General features: G+C 33.7%; 1 long non-coding RNA gene across 1 annotated transcript; it reads left to right on the forward strand.

The window, feature by feature from the left end:
- The first annotated feature begins 4,670 nt into the window (after positions 1–4,670).
- On the forward strand, positions 4,671–14,165 carry LOC143242158 (uncharacterized). Its single transcript, XR_013022485.1, has 3 exons — positions 4,671–4,802; positions 11,424–11,565; positions 14,042–14,165. It is a non-coding gene; the product is annotated as an uncharacterized LOC143242158 (long non-coding RNA).
- Positions 14,166–21,375: the final 7,210 nt, after the last annotated feature.

Raw genomic sequence — 21,375 nt, forward strand, 5'->3', positions numbered from 1 at the left:
TAGTTAGACAGATCTATATAAATTGTACACTATATATTTAATGAATTAATGTTTTATATAATAAAGTTTCAAACATATGTGTTATTATCTAGTTTGATAACCTAATACTTCATCTTGCGTAAGAGTACGTTTAAAGTATTGAGTTTTTTTATATAGAAGTTTATCTCTATGAATCACTGAAAAATGGTACTTTGAAATTACTTGTTTGTTTGTTTGTTTTTGAATTTCGCCCAAAGTTACTCGAGGGCTATCTGTGCTAGCCGTCCCTAATTTAGTAGTGAAAGACAAGAGGGAAGGCAGCTAATCATCACCATCCACCACCAACTCTTTGGCTACTCTTTTACCAACAAAAATTGGGATTGACCGTCATATTATAACACCCCCACGACTAATAGGGCGAGCATGTTTGGCGCGACGGGGATGCGAACCCGCGACCCTCGTATTACAAGTCAAACACCTTAACACGCTTGGCCATGCCGGGCCCTGTTGAAATTTCTTACATATTAAAATACTTAACCAGCGATAAACAGTTAAACAATATGTGGTTACGCACCCATTCTTTGATTTGTTATATATAAAATAGAACATAATAATGTAAGCTCAGGTGACACATGGAACACTTGTAGCATATAAACACATGTATCAAGTAACGGTTGATGGATACAACAATTTGAAGCTAGAACTACATTTATGTGGCAAACATACGTAGCAGGTATCAACCATATAATGCATTAGTGATTTATGACAAACAAATGTAGTACATTACAAAAAACGGCAGCATCTGTTAACTAGTTAGTTGGTTATTGCCATGAGTAACAGGTTACGCAAATGTAAAAGATTATAAAAATATTATTACTGATGTATGTAACAGGTATCGGAGAAAAGGAGCAGACAGCAACAAAGTAGCTGGATGCCAGGATAGGCAGCATGCAAGAATAGCACTACTACGACGTGCAGAAAGCATGCAAGAGTCCCGAATAGTCATTTACTGCGAAAAAAATGCACGCGTGTCAACAATCATGTTGCCATGCGACACGTGGCTTGTGTCCTAACAGATAATAAGGCGAAAGTGGAAATAGAATCTCTGACAATAATGACATATCAGAAGGTTGTATTTTGTTGAGAATGGTTAACACCACACATTTTGAGGTTAACTAAACAAGAAATTAACCACTAACTGCACGTCACATGATCATGCACATACGATTCTTAGATCAGAATTTTCCTTAGCTTCTGACACTGTTAACAGTATTGTTTCATAAGCCTCTGCCACTGCGCAGGTTTCTGTTTGGTAAAACAATGAAGGTCAACACATTTAATAACAATGGACTGTATTATTTCTCCCATTACTAGTTCCACAGATTTCATGTACTAACCTTATATATACCAAAGACAGGTCTAATTTATAATAACACTAAACTGTCAGTTACTTGTTAATCTTTTCTCATAGTGTTTCTCAAACTAATAAACTCATTAACTCAGTAATTAAGTGCAAACGTCACAGACTTATTAAATATTCAATTGTTGAAACAGTTAAAACGTGAAAACTCCCTCCAGACAAACAATAACACAAACGCGTAAATTAAAAAAAAATATAGTCTACAAAAGTATTTTGAGCTCTGAAAATTTTCCCATTTTAAAAAAGAATATTTATGTCATTAAATGAAAATGAGAATATAAAATATGTACCTGGCTGTCAAATAACACACATCAACATATTATATGCTCACCCGGCTGTCAAATAACACACATCAACATACTATATGCTCACCTGGCTATCAAATAACACACATCAACGTATTATATGCTCACCTGGCTATCAAATAACACGCGTCAACATATTATATGCTCACCTGGCTATCAATTAACACACATCAACATATTATATGTTCACCTGGCTATCAATTAACACACATCAACATATTATATGCTCACCTGGCCATCAAATAACACACATCAACATACTATATGCTCACCTGGCTATCAAATAACACACATCAACGTATTATATGCTCACCTGGCTATCAAATAACACACGTCAACATATTATCTGAATTAACAGAATGAGGAAGAACACAATTGACCATAAAGGGGGAGGTGGCAACTGTAGAACAACTTCTGGATAAACAAGGAAAGCAAACCCTGGACCTGAAGAAAATACACCATGTTAGATTATATTTGAACAAAGACCGTGTTTGTACTTCCAAAAAATCACGAAAAATGTGTGACGTAACTAAAACTAACATTTAACCTAATAGATAACACTAAATTAACACCCTTTGGTATTTGCTACCCTACTCTGCATGGCAATTATAAGCGGTATACTTCCAAGATGTTTAACGTACGCTAATAGGTCGTACTGGCTTTGTCGCACCAATTAGTATTGACACAGTCACTGTGGTCAACCATAGCTGTATCTTATGTAAATGACATCTTCTGTCACTGCGTTTATAAAATTGCAGTAATTATATATTTGTAATTGATGAGATTCAAACACTTGTAAACTGAACACTATTTTTAATGATTCACTGAAGACTAGTTTATCTCTGGTAAATGCGTTACTGCTGTATATACCTCTATATCACCAGATATAGAGAAGTCGGTTTTTTAAATTGATAATGATCAAATTTTTATTTCCTTTCATAGTGAGGTGTCGAAGCAGAGGCATGGGTAGAAATAGGCACGTTCCCAGATTCTATTTGACCGTGCCCGTAATTCCTAGTTGGCGTCTTGAAAAATAAAAATTGAAAATCATGATCGACAAATTGAAACGTCAAAAATTTCTGAAGATACATATGGGTCCGTTCTAGAAATCTTCTAGACACCTAGTGATACCTGTCCAGTCTATCCATTAGTTAGTCTGATTAGTTAATATAAATGTCACAACCTAATTCATTATTGAGTCTGATCAGTTAATATAATAGTCCCATCCTATCTATTAGGGTCTGATTGATCAATATAATGACACAAACCTATCCAATTGTGAGTCTGATCAGTTAACATAATAGTCCTGATCTATTACTGAGTAATTAGTTACCATAACAGTCCTGATGTATTGCTAAGTATTTCTAATCAGTTAACATAATAGTTCTGATCTGTCCCTAAATCAGCGGGAGCTTCACGCAATTGTACAGATTGCGTAATGTTGTCAAATATGCATATCATTTAGTAGATGGCGCGACCTGTAATACTAATCTTATTAGAATCGACGTGTTTTGTAACATCATGAAAATATGAAAGTTGTATGTTCATATTGTATGTTACGTCAGTTAAATGGCGCAAATAACCTGGTTATTTTTATGATGAAACAGAAGTCTTATAAATGTATGGAAAATAAACAAGTACTTCGTAGGAAAGACCAAAGGTGGTGAGGTAAGAAAGAAACCTGCGAAGTACAAACTAACGATATCAAATCAGAGATCTAACTTGGAATGAATTCATAAAATACAAACGACTTTTGTATACTCTCGTGATATTATACCTCAGTGTCATATTCTTGTAATTAAACATTAGTGAACAATATTTGTATGTGAAATGATTGGTAAAACCGCAAACGTATTTCTAATTTTGAACAACTTTTTTATGCTGTGTTATGATTATGTTTAGAATTTTGAGAATAACTAGAGAGGTTGATACTTTATTTTAACAATAAAGGGGTGGTAGTTAGTGTTTATAAGGGTGAATCCAATTCTTAATGTATTAGTTCAAGCGCCGATATTTGAAAGTGTAAGAGCTTTGTTTGTTTGTTTTGTTTTTGAATTTCGCACAAAGCTATTAGAGGGCTATCTGTGCTAGCCGTCCCTAATTTAGCAGTGTAAGACTAGAGGGAAGGCAGCTAGTCATCACCACCCACCGCCAACTCTTGGGCTACTCTTTTACCAACAAATAGTGGGATTGACCGTCACATTATAACGCCCCACAGCTGAAATGGCGAGCATGTTTGGCGCGACCTTCAGATTACGAGTCGCACGCCTTAACACGCTTGGCCATGCCGGGCCGTATAAGAGCAATGCTAACTTCTAACATATCACTGGATACATGTGACTTACTTTTGATAACGGTAAAGGTAACTCATAAATGAAAAGCTACGTTTAGGGTCGATAAAGATAAATCTGAATTTAAACGTAATGACGAGGCTAGCGAATTTTTGTAGTTAATCTGATCCTTGATGAAGACTTGGAGAAAACTGATATTTAGTGTTGATAGTGGTTAGATTGGTTTGTAACATACTAAGAGGTTGAGTTTGAAGGTTTATAAAGGAGGGAACTCATTTTAATTTGTATAAGATGTCGTTTAACAATTTTACTAAGAGATAAGATGTTTCTTTAGGTGTTGATGGTACAACTAGAAGCTTTAGAAACTGAGACACTTAAAACAAAAAACATACAGAATACTAGTAAAGAATTCAGGTTTCATAGTGAAGACGTAAGACATCCTTTTTACTGTTTTGAGCTACAGCACACGAACGATATTCACGTCACAAAGGTTCTCATGCCACGTGTGGCATTGAACTTTTCTTTCACGTGGAAACTGACTCAGCTAGTTAACAATTTACTGTACACACATGTGAAATCAGACAGACCGACGGATAACGCTGAGGAAGGTCTAGGAAAGCGTTTTAAGCCAAATAGTTAACTTTATGCTCGAGGTAAACCGTCTGACGGTGGAAACAATAAACAAAACAAACAAGTACACGAGAAGAGTTCAAGATAGAACTAAACATCGACCAACTGCTCGAAGCAACACAAATTGTTTGAACTCAACAATAATACTGTGAGCGAAACTAACAGCGAATCATTCAGGTATTTATTAGCGCCTTCTAGTGATAAAGTCCGATTTTCTGTAAATATTTATCTATGCACATTTCGAGAAGTTGCATTTATAATGGTTACTTTATATAACTGCTTTAAGGTATTCACGTACTTCAACAGAGTACAGTGCGATAATAATTATAAAACTATGACAGTCCGTCTATGTCAATAACAGATTTTTTTTTTTACTTTGTTATAAATTGGTCTTTTACAATACAGGAGTGTGTATGTGTTTTCCTATAGCAAAGCTACATCGTGCTATCTGCTGTGTCCACCGAGTGGAATCGAACCTCTTATTTTAGCGTTGTAAGTCTAAAGACTTACTTCTGTCCCAGAGGGGATTATACATACATTATTCAGATACAAATATAAGAGAGATACAAAATAAAAATGTTTATTTTATAGTAGAATAAACCATCCTCACACTTAGAGTTGAAAGTCAAGAATGGACATCACTCTTATTAATATTTAACAATTCATTGCGTAAACAGTGTACTGTATGTTAAGTAATTGTGTGCAACATACTGTAAGCCTTATTAGTATCAAATAATACATGATGTTAAAAGTGTATTATGCGTCAATTATTCTTGTCAAAGTATAAACCTTATTCATATCTAATAATACACGGTGTTAACAATGTGCTGTGTTAAGTAATCTTGTAAAAAATACTATAACCTAGTAATATTTAATAATACATCGTGTTAACAGTGTGTTACATGTTCACTATTCTTGTGGAACATGCTATAAATCTTTTTAATATATAGAAATAGATGCTGCTAAAATGTGCAATCTAACCTATAAACAGAAATATTAATTAAGTTATAAAAATACACGATTTAAATCTGTGATAGTTTATTAATTTTTAAGCAGTACTGTCAATGACGAAAGTATAAATTTGACTACAGAAGCTATGAACAAAACCAAACATGAAAGTCGTCAAGGGCAATATAAAGTACGCGTAAAAAAGTTTAATCCAGTTTATTTTAGTAGAGTCAGACTGTATAGTTATTTCTGGTCAAATGCCAAGGACTGCTGGCCAAGATTAATCTATCGATTTTTTCCCTTGGTACTCAGTGTCTTAAGGCCATTAACTACAGAGTTTAATAGTTTCTTGTCTATGACAAAAACTCGTTTAATTCGCATGATTTTCATTAGTAAGTGATTTTAAAGAGCTTTGGAAAAATGCTTTTTTGATTAAAAATTATTAGAGAAAGATAGTTAGAAATATTATATCCTAACGATATTAAGTAAGGAATAATGTTATTAATATCATAATTATAGATCGTTATCCTTGACCCTTCTCTTTTCTGGGGCGAAGGTATTACAATCGGGTCCGTGTGTGTGTATCTGTATTTCTTTAAAACTAATAGAAAGATAAAACAAGCTGACAAATCAGTTTGGGACAGTCCCTCTTAAATTTGATCACATAAAAATCCAGATCAAGATTCTGGATAACTTCGAAGTTGTTGGGTTTTTTTAATAATTGGAAGATAGGGTATTTTTGCAACTTGGGGTTAATAACTTTGTGAAGTGTGATCGAATTTGTATCAAATTTCATCAGTACGTTATGGCTGAGAATCATCATCACACTACAAGAAGTGATGAATGATTATGGATCTTAGAAGGATTTTCTGAGTTTTCAAAATCCCGGAAAGGGATGAGGGAGTGCAATTTCTTTAATTGCTATTCTTTTAATTTAGGCTCTACGCAAGTACAGCGGTATGTCTCCGAATTTACAACGCTAAAATCAGGGGTTCGATTGCCGTCGGTGGGCTCAGCAGATCGCCCGATGTGATTTTGCTATAAGAAAACACACATTTTAATTTAGTTTACAAAAATACATTCTAATGTACCTTTAAATGTCTATAAATGCATTAGTTCTAACTGTTGTCTTTCCCCAAGTGACTCTTCGGTATGTCTGGTAGATTATAACGTAGAAAACCGAGGTGCGATATCCGCTTGGCCACTGTGTAGTTTTGTATGCTTAATAGCAAATAAATATAATTACTTGTAGATTTAGAATTTAGCTATCTGCAGGTCGTTACATGTATCTCACGTGCGTCATGACACAGTTACCTAATTCCCTGCGATGTCTGTCCACATTTTTATTCTTTATCAAAGAGGTATTGCATCTGCTAAAGTAGACTTACGTCTGGGTATAAACATTCTATCGGGCGAACTTAGTAATATCCCTGTTGGAAACTTTCTCTGTAGAGACGCAATAAAGAGGAGTAAGCTATCTTACAGGGATTAAATCTTCAGAACACAAGTACTTAAAAACCGGAAATTGGAATACGTGTGGAGCAACTTCCGAAATAATTTCTAAGAAAACCAATGTGATAAGTGGAATGGAAGAAAACAAATTTATTGTAGAATTAGAAGCACGTGATACTATTATACTTACAGCGATAATGATATGATCTGATATGCACGAGAACCTAGGCATCACACTCTATTGATACTAAAGAACTGTTCATTTGTTTGTTTGTTTTGAATTTTGCGCAAAGCTACGCGAGGGCTATCTGTGCTAGCCGTTACTAATTTAGCAGTGTAAGGCTAGAGGGAAAGCAACTAGTCATCACCACCCACCGCCATCTCTTGGGCTACTCTTTTAACAATGAATAGTGGGATTGACGGTAACATTATAACGTATCCGCAGCTGAAAGGGCGAGCATGTTTGGTGTCGACCGGGATTTGAACTCGCGACCCTCAGATTACGAGTCGAGTGCCTTAACCATCTGGCTATGTCAGGCCGACTAACGAATCAGAAGAGGTGAAAAATGTATCAATAAAAAAAACACGTATTATATACAAATCAAAATAATTATTTTTTATTCGAGGATGGTCACGTAAAAAACAGTATTTAAGAATATTTTGGTATGTTTCGGACTATAAACAATTTAAAATTGTAAGTCACAGTTTGAAATTGCATATACTATGACAGTTTCCTTAGGATATCTATTCCTTGCTCATAAGACAAATAAATAAATAGGAAAACAAAACTCGGTCACTGTGAAATAAACAACCATAAAGGGTGCTAATTATTAAATAGTTGTTCAGGATCTAATTAATCTACGCTATAGATACCAGTGCGATCTAAAACATTTATATAAATCAATAAAAAAGTAAGCATTTGAAAGAGCAAGCTGTATAGACAGGGAAAATAAGGTATATCTTGTGTAAAGAATCACAATGTAAGTCTAGCTACATTATCTCAGGTATAACACAAACTCTAGATATATGGTCTAACGTACAATTCCAACAAAAAAAAACAAAACAAGTACATTCTAAACTGTAACAAAGTAACGTTCCAAAACTTCCAAAAAATCAAAACTGATACAAAATTTACGTATTGAAATAGATCACAGTTACTATTTTTTACTTTATTTTTATAAATGAGAAGATATTATTTAAACGTTTTTATTTTTAAAAAAGCAGCCCCCTGGTTAAGTATTTAAAAATTATTACATCAAGAAACATTTTAAAATTAACTATGGTGCATGGATGTTTCAGTCATATTCTAATTTATCGATTTCAAGACACTTAAAATATTCTAAGGTGGAATAATGGTTATTAAACGTCTTATTTTAAAGAAAAAATGTTAAATTATTTAGTACTGACGTTTTAATAATTAGATAAGAGAGAATCGTTTACTTATGACTTAAAATATAAAAACATGTTAAAACAAAATACTTAAAAGTCACTCACCTGTTTAATGTTACTCTTCAAAAATAACTAATTTCCGAAGTCGATGATACTGCTAATAATGAAACAAACTGGTATAAACACTTCTTGTTTTCATACTGCTAATAATGAAACAAACTGGTATAAACACTTTTTGTTTTTATACTGCTAATAATGAAACAAACTGGTATAAACACTTCTTGTTTTCATACTGTTAACATTGAAACAAACTAGTATAAACACTTAGTTCTTTACAGCTAATAATGAAACAAACTGGTATAAACACTTCTTCACTTCAATGAAACAAACTTGTTCTTATACAGCTAATAATGAAACAAACTTGTATAAATACTTCTTAGTTCTTATACAGCTAATAATGAAACAAACTTGTATAAATACTTCTTTCTTAGTTCTTATACAGCTAATAATAATGAAACAAACTTGTATAAATACTTCTTAGTTCTTATACAGCTAATAATGAAACAAACTTGTATAAATACTTCTTAGTTCTTATACAGCTAATAATGAAACAAACTTGTATAAATACTTCTTAGTTCTTATACAGCTAATAATGAAACAAACTTGTATAAATACTTCTTAGTTCTTATACAGCTAATAATGAAACAAACTTGTATAAATACTTCTTAGTTCTTATACAGCTAATAATGAAACAAACTTGTATAAATACTTCTTAGTTCTTATACAGCTAATAATGAAACAAACTTGTATAAATACTTCTTAGTTCTTATACAGCTAATAATGAAACAAACTTATATAAATACAGCTTCTTAGTTCTTATACAGCTAATAATGAAACAAACTTGTATAAATACTTCTTAGTTCTTATACAGCTAATAATGAAACAAACTTGTATAAATACTTCTCAGTTCTTATACTAATGAAACAAACTGTATAAATACTTCTCAGTACTTATACAATTAATAATGGAACAAACTGGTATCAACACTTCTTAGTTCTTATACAATTAATAATGGAACAAACTGGTATCAACACTTCTTAGTTCTTTTGAGAATAAGTGCTGAAAATGCTGAAGTTTGTTTGTTTTGGAATTTCGCACAAAGCTACTCGAGGGCTATCTGTGCTAGCCGTCCCTAATTTAGCAGTGTAAGACTAGAGGGAAGGCAGCTTGTCATCACCACCCACCGCCAACTCTTGGGCTACTCTTTTACCAACAAATAGTGGGATTGACCGTCACATTATACGCCCCACGGCTGGGAAGGCGAGCATGTTTAGCGCGACGCAGGCGCAAACCCGCGACCCTCGGATTACGAGTCGCACGCCTTACGCGCTCGGCCATGCCAGGTCCCTAAAGTGCTGAAAATCGAGTTCAGTATTATGACTTGTACAGGAGCGAAACGACTGATGCCCAGCGATCAATATAAAGCACGTGATAAAATTTTGAAAGACAGTTATATTTACTAAAACAAAGTAACTGTACACATAAAAATGAAAAAAAAAACCAGAAATGACTGAAGTCTCCGATTTTGTCAATTGTTAAATATAACTTGTCAACAACGAGCAAAACAAAACGTGTCTTCAGAGTGTCTACTCATGTAAACTTGGTAAGTCTTTCTCACCGGCACGTTCTTCAACTTCAAGATTTTCATTCACTTTGTGTTTAACAATAGTTCCCATTTTGCTGCCTGGGATCGCTAGTGGAGTAACGACCGAGTTTCTCATTGGTTGCTACTGATAAGCAGGGAAATTTCCATTGAGGATGTGAGTGAAGGCGCGAAAGATGTACATGTTACCACGTGGTAGTACGTGAGCTGTAATGTAAAGCAGCACAATCGTATGATTCAATGTCGAGCACTCGCAGCGACAGAAATAAAAAAGCAAAACAAAATCATATCTATATTTCACAAACAGAATGATCACCAGTAGCTGATTAAATCAACATAACTACTACATACACTTTTTCACAAACCTTAACTTCCAAGAAAAATAAACAGAATTCTTGGTAAGCTTACTATTCACAGACCTTAACATTAGGAGATGACAGTTTGTTATTACTTATATTAAGACACGACAATTTGTTGTTACTAATATTAAGACACAAAAATTTGGTATTACTAATATTAGAAGGTGACTTTGTTATTACTTAAATTAAAATGACCGTTTGTTATTACTCAGGTATGACTCTTTGCTATTCAGTACTAGCTGTTGACGAACGAAAACAGTTAATCGTATAAAAAGACAATACAAGGTAACGTGCCTCTTTCATCTTTTGTTATTTAATCTGTAATCACTTTATCAGATGATAATTCAATATTATGCATTGTAGAAGGTAATAACTGACCCATTTAACTTATTAAACGAGAAATTCATATGAACGAACGAAAACTGTTTATCGTATAAAAAGACAATACAAGATAACGTGCCTCTTTCATCTTTTGTTATTTAATCTGTAATCACTTCATTAGATGATAATTCAATATTACGCTTTGTAGAAGGTAATTACTGACCCATTTAACTTATTAAACGAAAATTCATATGAACTTAAAAGTGTGTCCTGTTTCAGGACTGTTGTATTTGATACAAACCATGTATACTGTCGGGCGAATTGCAGTTAACATATGCTGGGGGATGAATGTTAAAACACACACACATTCATCAGTGGCTAGTATATATATATATATGTATCTGTGTTCTTCCCTATACCACTAGAGGGTAATATGAATAAACTTCTGTATACCAGAGACTATAATGTGTGTGTCTGTGTATATATATATATATATGTATGTTTATGGCTTAAACATTTATGGTTATAATATATATATATAATTGTTTATACAAAAGGCTGCATACATATGTTTTTGTCTATACCACAAACATTTTGGTCTTTAGTTTGTTTGTTTTTACAATTTCGATACTCGAGGGCTATTTACGATATCCGTCCATAATTTAGCAGTGTAAAGCTACAGGGAAGGCAGCTAGTCATCACCACCTACCGCCAACTCTTGGGCTACTATTTGATCAACGAACAGTGGGATTGACCTTCACATTATAATGCCCCCACGGCTGAAAGAGCGAGTATATTTGGCGTAACGGTGAGGATACCAGAAGCTCTTTTTCTCTTATTTTTATATGTGATATACAGATATTTTCCTATACCAGACATATATTTTTGTTATGTAGACTCATTTGTCAGAGACTTGCTTAATAATTTGGCACTGTGGAATTCATAACATTTTAGGAAGCTCTTATAACTTTCTTATTTGTTAGTGGAATATGATGAGAAATGCACAGTATGATAATATGACAGTTAATATGTACAAATTTCATCTAAATCAAACTATACTTTTTGAAATATTTGTAAAACAAAACTTTCGTAATAATTTTGTATGCTGTATATGTTATTGCTTGTACCAGAAGCTTTTATATATATATATATATTTACATCTTAGGACAGGGATTCCCAAACGTTTAGACCTGCGGAGTATCACATCAGAAAAAAAACAAAAACATTTCGGAGCATTAATAAAAAAAATACACTAAAAATAGAAACAATCGGTCACTAGCTTTTAGAATATAAATTTATTAAAAATATCACTATCTAAAGAAAATATTTTACTTCTACTTACTTGTTCAAAAATTTTTGCTTGCAAATGTTATATCAGTAAAAGTACAGTGTACTTATTTATTTATTAGTGGCTCCGACTAGCTCGATTTTGTTCACAAAGTAGTTCAATATTTGGAGTTATGGCTGTTACCTGTAAGCGTAGATCATCTTCAGTATTTAGCCTATTTCTAAATTTGGTTTTTGTAGCTGTATACAGTGAAAATGTTTGCTCTCAAAGATATGTTGTTGAAAAATGCGTTAAAATTTTCAAAGCTCTGTTACTTATTTCAATGTATTCCATGGCCATTTGTATCCAAAATTGTGTAATTTCTTTCTGCTGAAATTTTGAGTTTAGGGTGTAAAGAGTTGAAATTTCGTCCCCCGCTAGTACAGTGGTAAGTCTATGAATTTACAACGCTAAAATCAGGGGTTCGATTTCCCTCGGTGGGCTCAGCAGATAGCCCGATATGGCATTGCTATAAGAAAAAACATGCACACGCAGTTGAAATTTCTAAAAGCTGTTTTTCTCTCTTTCAAAGACAATCATTGGTATTTGCAGAGTCAACAAAGGGATTTTGAATTCACAATAATTTTTTTTTTAAATTAGAGGGAAAGTACTCCTCAACAGTTGTACACAAATCAGATACGTGCTGCAAGACTGAAACTTTTGTATCTTCACTTGAGGAAATTTCATTCATAATTAAAAAAAACAAACTGAGATTTCAGAAGCAGTCAAGTTCTTCCATAAGTATACATTCACCCCAAAGTTTAGCTTACGGTGAAGCACTTCCATTTTACTCTGAACTTTGAAGTACGTTACCCTAGTACCATGCATTGTAACATTCATTTCATTTAGACAAGCAAATACATCCTAAAGGTAAGCCACTTTCTGCACCCAGCATTTGTCTCTTAATTTGTACGCAAGTTCAAAATGGCATTCAAATAAAAAGAAATCTATCTCCTCACGCAATTCGTAAAACAGAGCAAGCCATCGGACTTCAGTATGAAATTGCAAATTTTTATACAAACGTACCATATCCTCACATTGAACGGTCTTCATTTTATAAAATTAACTATTTTTAGGACATCTCCAATACCTCTTTCAAGTCTTCTGGCATTCGTTTCGTTGCAAGTACATGACTATGAAGACAGCAGTGGATACTCTGGATGTCAGCGTTTTTCCTTTTTTATGTGTGCCACTGTGCATGAAAATTTTCCAATCATAGCTGCAGCCCCATTATTGCAAATACTTGATCAAAGCTGCCATTGAATATCATGTTCTTCCATAAATATATCGATCAGTTTAAATATTTCTTCGCCTGTTGTTTGAGTAGGCAAAAGTTTGCAATTAGCATGTCTTTTTCAAAATTAGCTTCATGAATATAGCGAACAAACACAAGCAGCATCGCATAACCTGCGACATCTGTTGATTCATCCACCTGAAGCGAAAAAAGTTGGTCTCGCTTTTACTCGCCTTATTAACTCCGTTAAGTAATTTGCTGACATATCTTTGATTTTTCGAGAAAACGAGTTGTCAGAAAGGGGCACAGAGTTAATGTTTTTAAGAAATTTCTCATCAATCGTGCACTCTACCAAATCTTTTGCACATGATTTTATCGAATTTTCAGCAATTGTATGAGTTTCATTTGCTTTTTCAATACGGTAATTAACAAGACATGAAGCGATAAGAGAAACTCTGTTGTCCTGATGGACAAACGAATGATATGTAGCTTTACTTGTATTTAATTGCAAACACTTTCTTTTGAAATACTAGGAAGTTGGATTTTTTAATTGGAACTGTTTGGCTTCTAGATGCCGTTTTAACTTAGTTGGATGCAAACTACTGTTACTCAATACTGTTCCATATTCAACACACAACCCATTAGGTCCATCTTCATTACCTGTTCATGCGAAACCATATTGAACACAATTTTCACCATACTTTCATTTCTTTCTTGTTTCAGTACTCCATGCATCATCCTGTATTGAAATGCTTGCCCACGACTATAACGCTGATGAATTATTATTAGGCCTAAACCTAGAAATATTTTTACTAGTATAAGATTTATTACTGATATTGAGCCACATATCCGTTATAAGTGTGACAACTAATCATTAATTATATCTTATATCTTTTGCACTTCAAACAAAAGTATTTTCACAAACACAAAATAGCTTCTTAAAGAAAACTCGTTCAAGCACTTATGTTTCATCATCATACAATGACATGCTGACCTTGGATCAGTGCTGCCATAACGAAGTCAGAAATAAAGATTTGTGGAAAAAAGGCTAGACCATTAGAATAATATATTTTTCTGAAGGAAAAGGATAACCTATTATTTTTACAATTTTTAACAGACGTTTTTACACCAAGTAATAAATTACAAAGCCAGAACGAAATGAAAAAAACAAAACTACGATCAAAAGAAAAGCTGTGCTGAGAGTTGAAGAAAGGAGATTAAAGAGGGATTTATCCTTAAACTACAAGATTATCTTCAATGACCAGTGTTTCCTCTTTGATTGTACGTGTTTGTTTATGTGTAATACTGCTTTAACTATTATCCCCTCATGACTACCGAATAGGTTGTGTATTGTTGTGTTTACATGTGAAATATTCCTTCGACTATTACCCCACGTGGTGACTCTACTGAATAGGTTCTGTTTTGTTGTGTTTATATGTGAAATATTCCTTCGACTATTACCCCGCTTGGTGACTATGTGAGATGTACATTCCAGTGGTTTTTTACCAAATTACCTGAACTTCTTGACAGACAATTAGAAACTGTGTTTTATACCATCCAGTCTTTTTCTTTGTTAGTTTATTTGTTTCTGTGAGATAAATTCTGATGTATTACGCATTTTATCCTTATGTTAAAAGCTATGAAATCAAAATCTACTCCATGTAAATATTGCGTGTGAAAAATGAGTGAGAAGACGCTCTGAATTAGTACTTGACTGTTATCTGAAACAAAATTGCTACGTTAAGTTATAGTTTTGGTCTCACATTTTTTCTAGCAACAACAAAACAAGGATCGCCAAAGCTACTAGAGTCTCCTAAGAGCAAGTGAGATGTGTATGCGGATAAATATGTGGACAGGAGTTTTTTGTGACAGATGACTGTGACTTGTTGGTCATAAATGTTTAATAATAAATATACAACGCACGGTCCATTTGTTTTAAAATAGTAGTTATTACAATAGAACCTGCGGTTATTACATTTTAAAAGTCACCACTATACACACTTTCTGGCTGAACTCACCATCAATATCTATCTGTTTTTTACTAACTTCTTATCACATTTTGTACACATACTTATCAATAAGCCAAAAGAGGCCTAGAACCTTTTACACTGAACCAGATAATATATGGTTCATCAATAATCGATTACATTAATGAGAAGAATTCAGAATACTTGAGTAACCTGATCTCAGTTCACAACAATCGAACTACACGACAAATGACTAATAAACCATTACTTAATCAAACTTGCCATAACTATTGTTTACTTTAACGTTCACACAATGTAAATTAAATAACATTTTAAAATTAAACTTAAAACGACACAGCGGTATATATCTAACAAACTGGTACTCTTATAACGTGATCACAACTGAAAATAAGGAGCGTATTGTTTGGTCGAGTTATAAGTGTAACTTTGCACCTACCAATATGCAGTTCAACACATTAACTGCGCGATCTAAAATAACTAGTACAACAGAAAGAAGGAATGTATATCTTATTTCACTCAAATTATCTATGGATAATATTGCTGAAAAATGATTATAGGTACAGACACACGTTATCCAAATGCGATACTGTTTAATTTAATTTATATGTGTGTGTAGTCGTCAGAATTTAAAGAATGTCATAATTAATGCCCTTTTAACAGGGTCATCTAGTAGCTACGCCATTGATGTAAATCAAAAGAGAAAAAGACCCACCACCGAGCTTGTGACATTAACCCAGTTTCACTGAATTAATTTATTACACCTATGCTTTCTACCATCTAACCAGTTTTCTACCTAGTGATACAATATATTTCCTCCAACACATACAGAAATAATTTGTACAAGAAAGACTTTCATGTGGTACCATGTTAAAGGTTTTATAAATATCTTAAAATCTAAATTCACCAAATCCACACCCGTTTCCTCTTTCACATAAGCATTAACCTCTTCAAAGAGTGTCGTAAGATTTGTAAAGCAATATTTTTACCTAGTGGAACAATACTAACTATCGAATAACATTTTACACTTCGTAAATCATTTCCCATCAGACTTTCCTAAACGTTTCCCACAAATGACGTTAAAATTAATGAATGGGCTTATAATTACAGTGACAATGTTTATTCTTTCCCTAGAAAAGAGGAGTCCATTAGGTGACTTCCAATCCTCTGGTTCCTGCCTACTATTCAAGGACTTTGAAAAAATAGAAGCCAAGGAACAATATAAGTGCATTTATTTATTAACTTTCGAGTTCGTTTGATGATTTGTAAAGTCTTTTCCATCCTTTGAATCTCGATATTTACACTTACAAATTTTATCACAGTAAGTAAACTACTAATTGACGTTAAGGTTACTATTTCTAACTATAGTTTTGTATTTACTGTGGGAATTTCTTGAAAATTGAAACAAAGTAGAGTGAAAGAGAAATGCAAACAGAAACAAGCCAATGCTAAAAGCTCGTGGTGGGCAGAGCTCTTTGTGTAACTTTGTGGTTAACTACAAACAAACATATTATCAGGCCAATGAGAGATGTAGTAGTAGTCTGGATGCTTTTATTTTTTTTATCATTGCATTTCAAGAACAACGAGTGCTATCGCGAGAATAAGATTAAGTGAGTGAATTGTAATTATTATCGATTTTATTTACGTCACTACCGAACCTGTGAGTCAGTGACCAATATTCATAGGTTCACTATAACACACATTTAATACGTGAAGTGCTACTTTACATTTTTTCAGTCTAAAGATAATTTGCGCTATCAAACATGGTGTATAAGAAGTGTCCCATCGTACTGATATAGTTCTTTTTTCTATGCTCTCAATTAGTGCCTTTCTTCCATACTGGGGGCTGGAATACTAACCTTAGACAGAACAAGCTTGCTTTAAATATGATTGTAAAACAGGTTTGAAAATATAAATCAACTTTGAATCTCAGAACTTTACAAAAATTATTATTACATCAACAAAACAATTATCCGAAATATACTGATAGAAACAACTCACTCACCCATTACTCATACAGTAGACTTCACTCAGCAACTCACATATTACTCATACAGTAGACTTCACTCAACAACTCACATATTACTCACACAGTAGACTTCACTCAGTAACTCACATATTACTCATACAGTAGACTTCACTCAGTAACTCACATATTACTCATACAGTAGACTTCACTCAACAACTCACATATTACTCATACAGTAGACCTCACTCAGCAACTCACATATTACTCATACAGTAGACTTCACTCAACAACTCAAATATTACTCATACAGTAGACTTCACTCAACAACTCACATATTATTCATACAGTAGACCTCACTCAGCAACTCACATATTACTCATACAGTAGACCTCACTCAGCAACTCACATATTACTTATACAGTAGACTTCACTCAGCAACTCACATATCACTCATACAGTAGACTTCAATCAATAAATCACATATTATTCATACAGTAGACTTCACTCAGTAAATCAATATAACTCATACAGTAGACTTCACTCAGTAAATCACATGTTACTCATACAGTAGACCTCACTCAGCAACTCACACATTACTCATACAGAAGACTTCACTCAGTAAATCGATATAACTCATACAGAAGACTTCACTCAGTAAATCGATATAACTCATACAGTAGACTTCACTCAGTAAATCACATATTTCTCATACAGTAGACTTCACTCAGCAACTCACATATCACTCATACAGTAGACTTCAATCAACAACTCACATATTACTCATACAGTAGACCTCACTCAGCAACTCACATATTACTCATACAGTAGACCTCACTCAGCAACTCACATATTACTTATACAGTAGACTTCACTCAGCAACTCACATATCACTCATACAGTAGACTTCAATCAATAAATCACATATTATTCATACAGTAGACTTCACTCAGTAAATCAATATAACTCATACAGTAGACTTCACTCAGTAAATCACATGTTACTCATACAGTAGACCTCACTCAGCAACTCACACATTACTCATACAGAAGACTTCACTCAGTAAATCGATATAACTCATACAGTAGACTTCACTCAGTAAATCACATATTTCTCATACAGTAGACTTCACTCAGCAACTCACATATCACTCATACAGTAGACTTCAATCAATAAATCACATATTATTCATACAGTAGACTTCACTCAGTAAATCAATATAACTCATACAGTAGACTTCACTCAGTAAATCACATGTTACTCATACAGTAGACCTCACTCAGCAACTCACACATTACTCATACAGAAGACTTCACTCAGTAAATCGATATAACTCATACAGTAGACTTCACTCAGTAAATCACATATTTCTCATACAGTAGACTTCACTCAGCAACTCACATATTACTCATACAGTAGACTTCACTCAGCAACTCACATATCACTCATACAGTAGACTTCAATCAATAAATCACATATTATTCATACAGTAGACTTCACTCAGTAAATCAATATAACTCATACAGTAGACTTCACTCAGTAAATCACATATTTCTCATACAGTAGACTTCACTCAGCAACTCACATATTACTCATACAGTAGACTTCACTCAGCAACTCACATATTACTCATACAGTAGACTTCACTCAGCAACTCACATATCACTCATACAGTAGACTTCAATCAATAAATCACATATTATTCATACAGTAGACTTCACTCAGTAAATCAATATAACTCATACAGTAGACTTCACTCAGTAAATCACATATTTCTCATACAGTAGACTTCACTCAGCAACTCACATATTACTCATACAGTAGACTTCACTCAGCAACTCACATATCACTCATACAGTAGACTTCAATCAATAAATCACATATTATTCATACAGTAGACTTCACTCAGTAAATCAATATAACTCATACAGTAGACTTTCCTCAGTAAATCACATGTTACTCATACAGTAGACCTCACTCAGCAACTCACACATTACTCATACAGAAGACTTCACTCAGTAAATCACATATTTCTCATACAGTAGAATTCACTCAGCAACTCACATATTACTCATACAGTAGACCTCACTCAGCAACTCACACATTTCTCATACAGTAGACTTCACTCAGCAACTCACATATAACTCATACAGTTAAAAGATTTTTAGAGTCTAATACAAAGCGACATAATATGTCATTTCTACTTTGCTTAACGCAGGTATAGAAACTTAGGTTTTTACATTATTAGCCCGCAGACTTACCGTCGTGCCTCTTAAGGGGCGTTAAATAAAGAGCAGATACACTCGAAAATACGTTTTTAAGGTTCCAAGGTTAGACTCTAGTATCATCACGTTATAATTTTTATTCTCTTGCCCCTGGTAATAATAAAACGCTGCATAATTTAGTGAAATATATTTGTATTGTTTAGTAATCAAGCTTAGAATTAGATCAAATGTTACAAATATTGAGATATATGATATATCAATATAAAGAATGTATTTGACAACCATGTCAACATGATTTATTTGTCCTTACAGCTATTACCACTTGAGGGGGGACCTGTTAGTAAATAATTTTCCTGTAAATATTATTATAAAGCAATCATGAGGAGTCCACATAAAACATAGTGTTACACACAAGTCAACATTAGCAGAATAATAGACTGAAATATCTTTCAAATAGTTTTACATCTTATAAAATTAGTTTACAGCCAAAATTCTGAAAAACTTTCAATCATACGTTTATCGAAAATCAAGAAACTGTTTTATGTAAACTCATACTTGGATACAGTTTGTAAGAATTGATTTACATTATAATATCTTTGTTGGTTGATGTAAGGTGAAGGAATGAAATAAATTAAAACAAGTCCTAGTCTCTGTTTGTAAGCTTAGATTTCCTCGTTAGGATGCAAAATTGGACTGGCCTTTTGATTGTATAATATGATTGTAGTTATGAGTAATGAATATTATGTTAAACCTCAAAAATATGGCCGCAATATATGATTAGTAGACGAAAACTGAGTAGTTAACCCTCATAAATATCCAATTTTAGAGGAAGGGTGATTGATTAACCCTCACAGATATGGCCGCGGTATTCAATTTTAGACAAAGGCTGATTGGTTGATCGTCACAGAAATGGCCGCGGTATCCGATTTTAGACAAAGTCTGATTGGTTGATCGTCACAGAAATGGCCGTGATTTTTGGTTCTGATAAAGTTAATCTTGACAACTTGATCATTTGTTGAAATAGACTGCGAAACATCAGTTTTATCACGGAGACAGAGTGGAGTGCGTTTCATTATGCAGTGAAAACAATAAAAAATGTAAATTTCGTAAACAAAATATTCCGTTTTATTTTTTAAAAAGAAACTATTAGGTTAAGGTTTCTGTAAGGTGTGTAAAAATTAGGGGGAAGAACTGGAAAAGAAATCATCCAATTTGAAGAAATAAGCTATACGAAGCCTTTAACAGTGTAAAACAATCTGTAACAGTGAAAAAACAAAACAAGTTGTAACAGTGTAAAATAATTTTGGGCATCTCGGATATGTACAGTCATGTGAAAAAGTTAGAAATCCTACCCCCTAATAACTATTGTTACCCCCCTTTGGCTGAAATAACTGCAGTGAGATGCTTCTTATAGCCATATACCAGTCTCTGACATCGGTCTGAAGAAAGTTTGCCTCACTTCTCAATGCAGAATTTTTCAGCTGTGAGATGTTTGAGGGGTTTCTTGCATGTACGGCCTGTTTCAAGTCACCCCACAGCATCTCAGTGGGATTAAGATCTGGAGTTTGACTCGGTTATTCCAAGACTCTCCATTTCTTAGTTTTCAGCCAGTCCTTGGTGGGCTTACTGGTATCTTTTGGGTCATTGTCGTGTTGCAGGGTCCAGTTCCGCTTCAGCTTTAATTTTTGTACAGATGGTCTCACATGATTCTCAATCACCCTCTGATACACAGTAGAATTCACGGTGGATTCTATGATTGTGAGCTGTCCAGGTCCTGCTGCAGCAAAGCAGCCCCAAACCATGACACTTCCACCTCCATGCTTCACAGTTGGTATGAGGTACTTTTCCTGGAATGCTGTATTTAGTTTACGCCAAACATGT

The sequence above is a fragment of the Tachypleus tridentatus genome, unplaced genomic scaffold (assembly GCF_004210375.1).
Source record: "Tachypleus tridentatus isolate NWPU-2018 unplaced genomic scaffold, ASM421037v1 Hic_cluster_2, whole genome shotgun sequence".
Classification (NCBI taxonomy): Eukaryota; Metazoa; Arthropoda; class Merostomata; order Xiphosura; family Limulidae; genus Tachypleus; species Tachypleus tridentatus.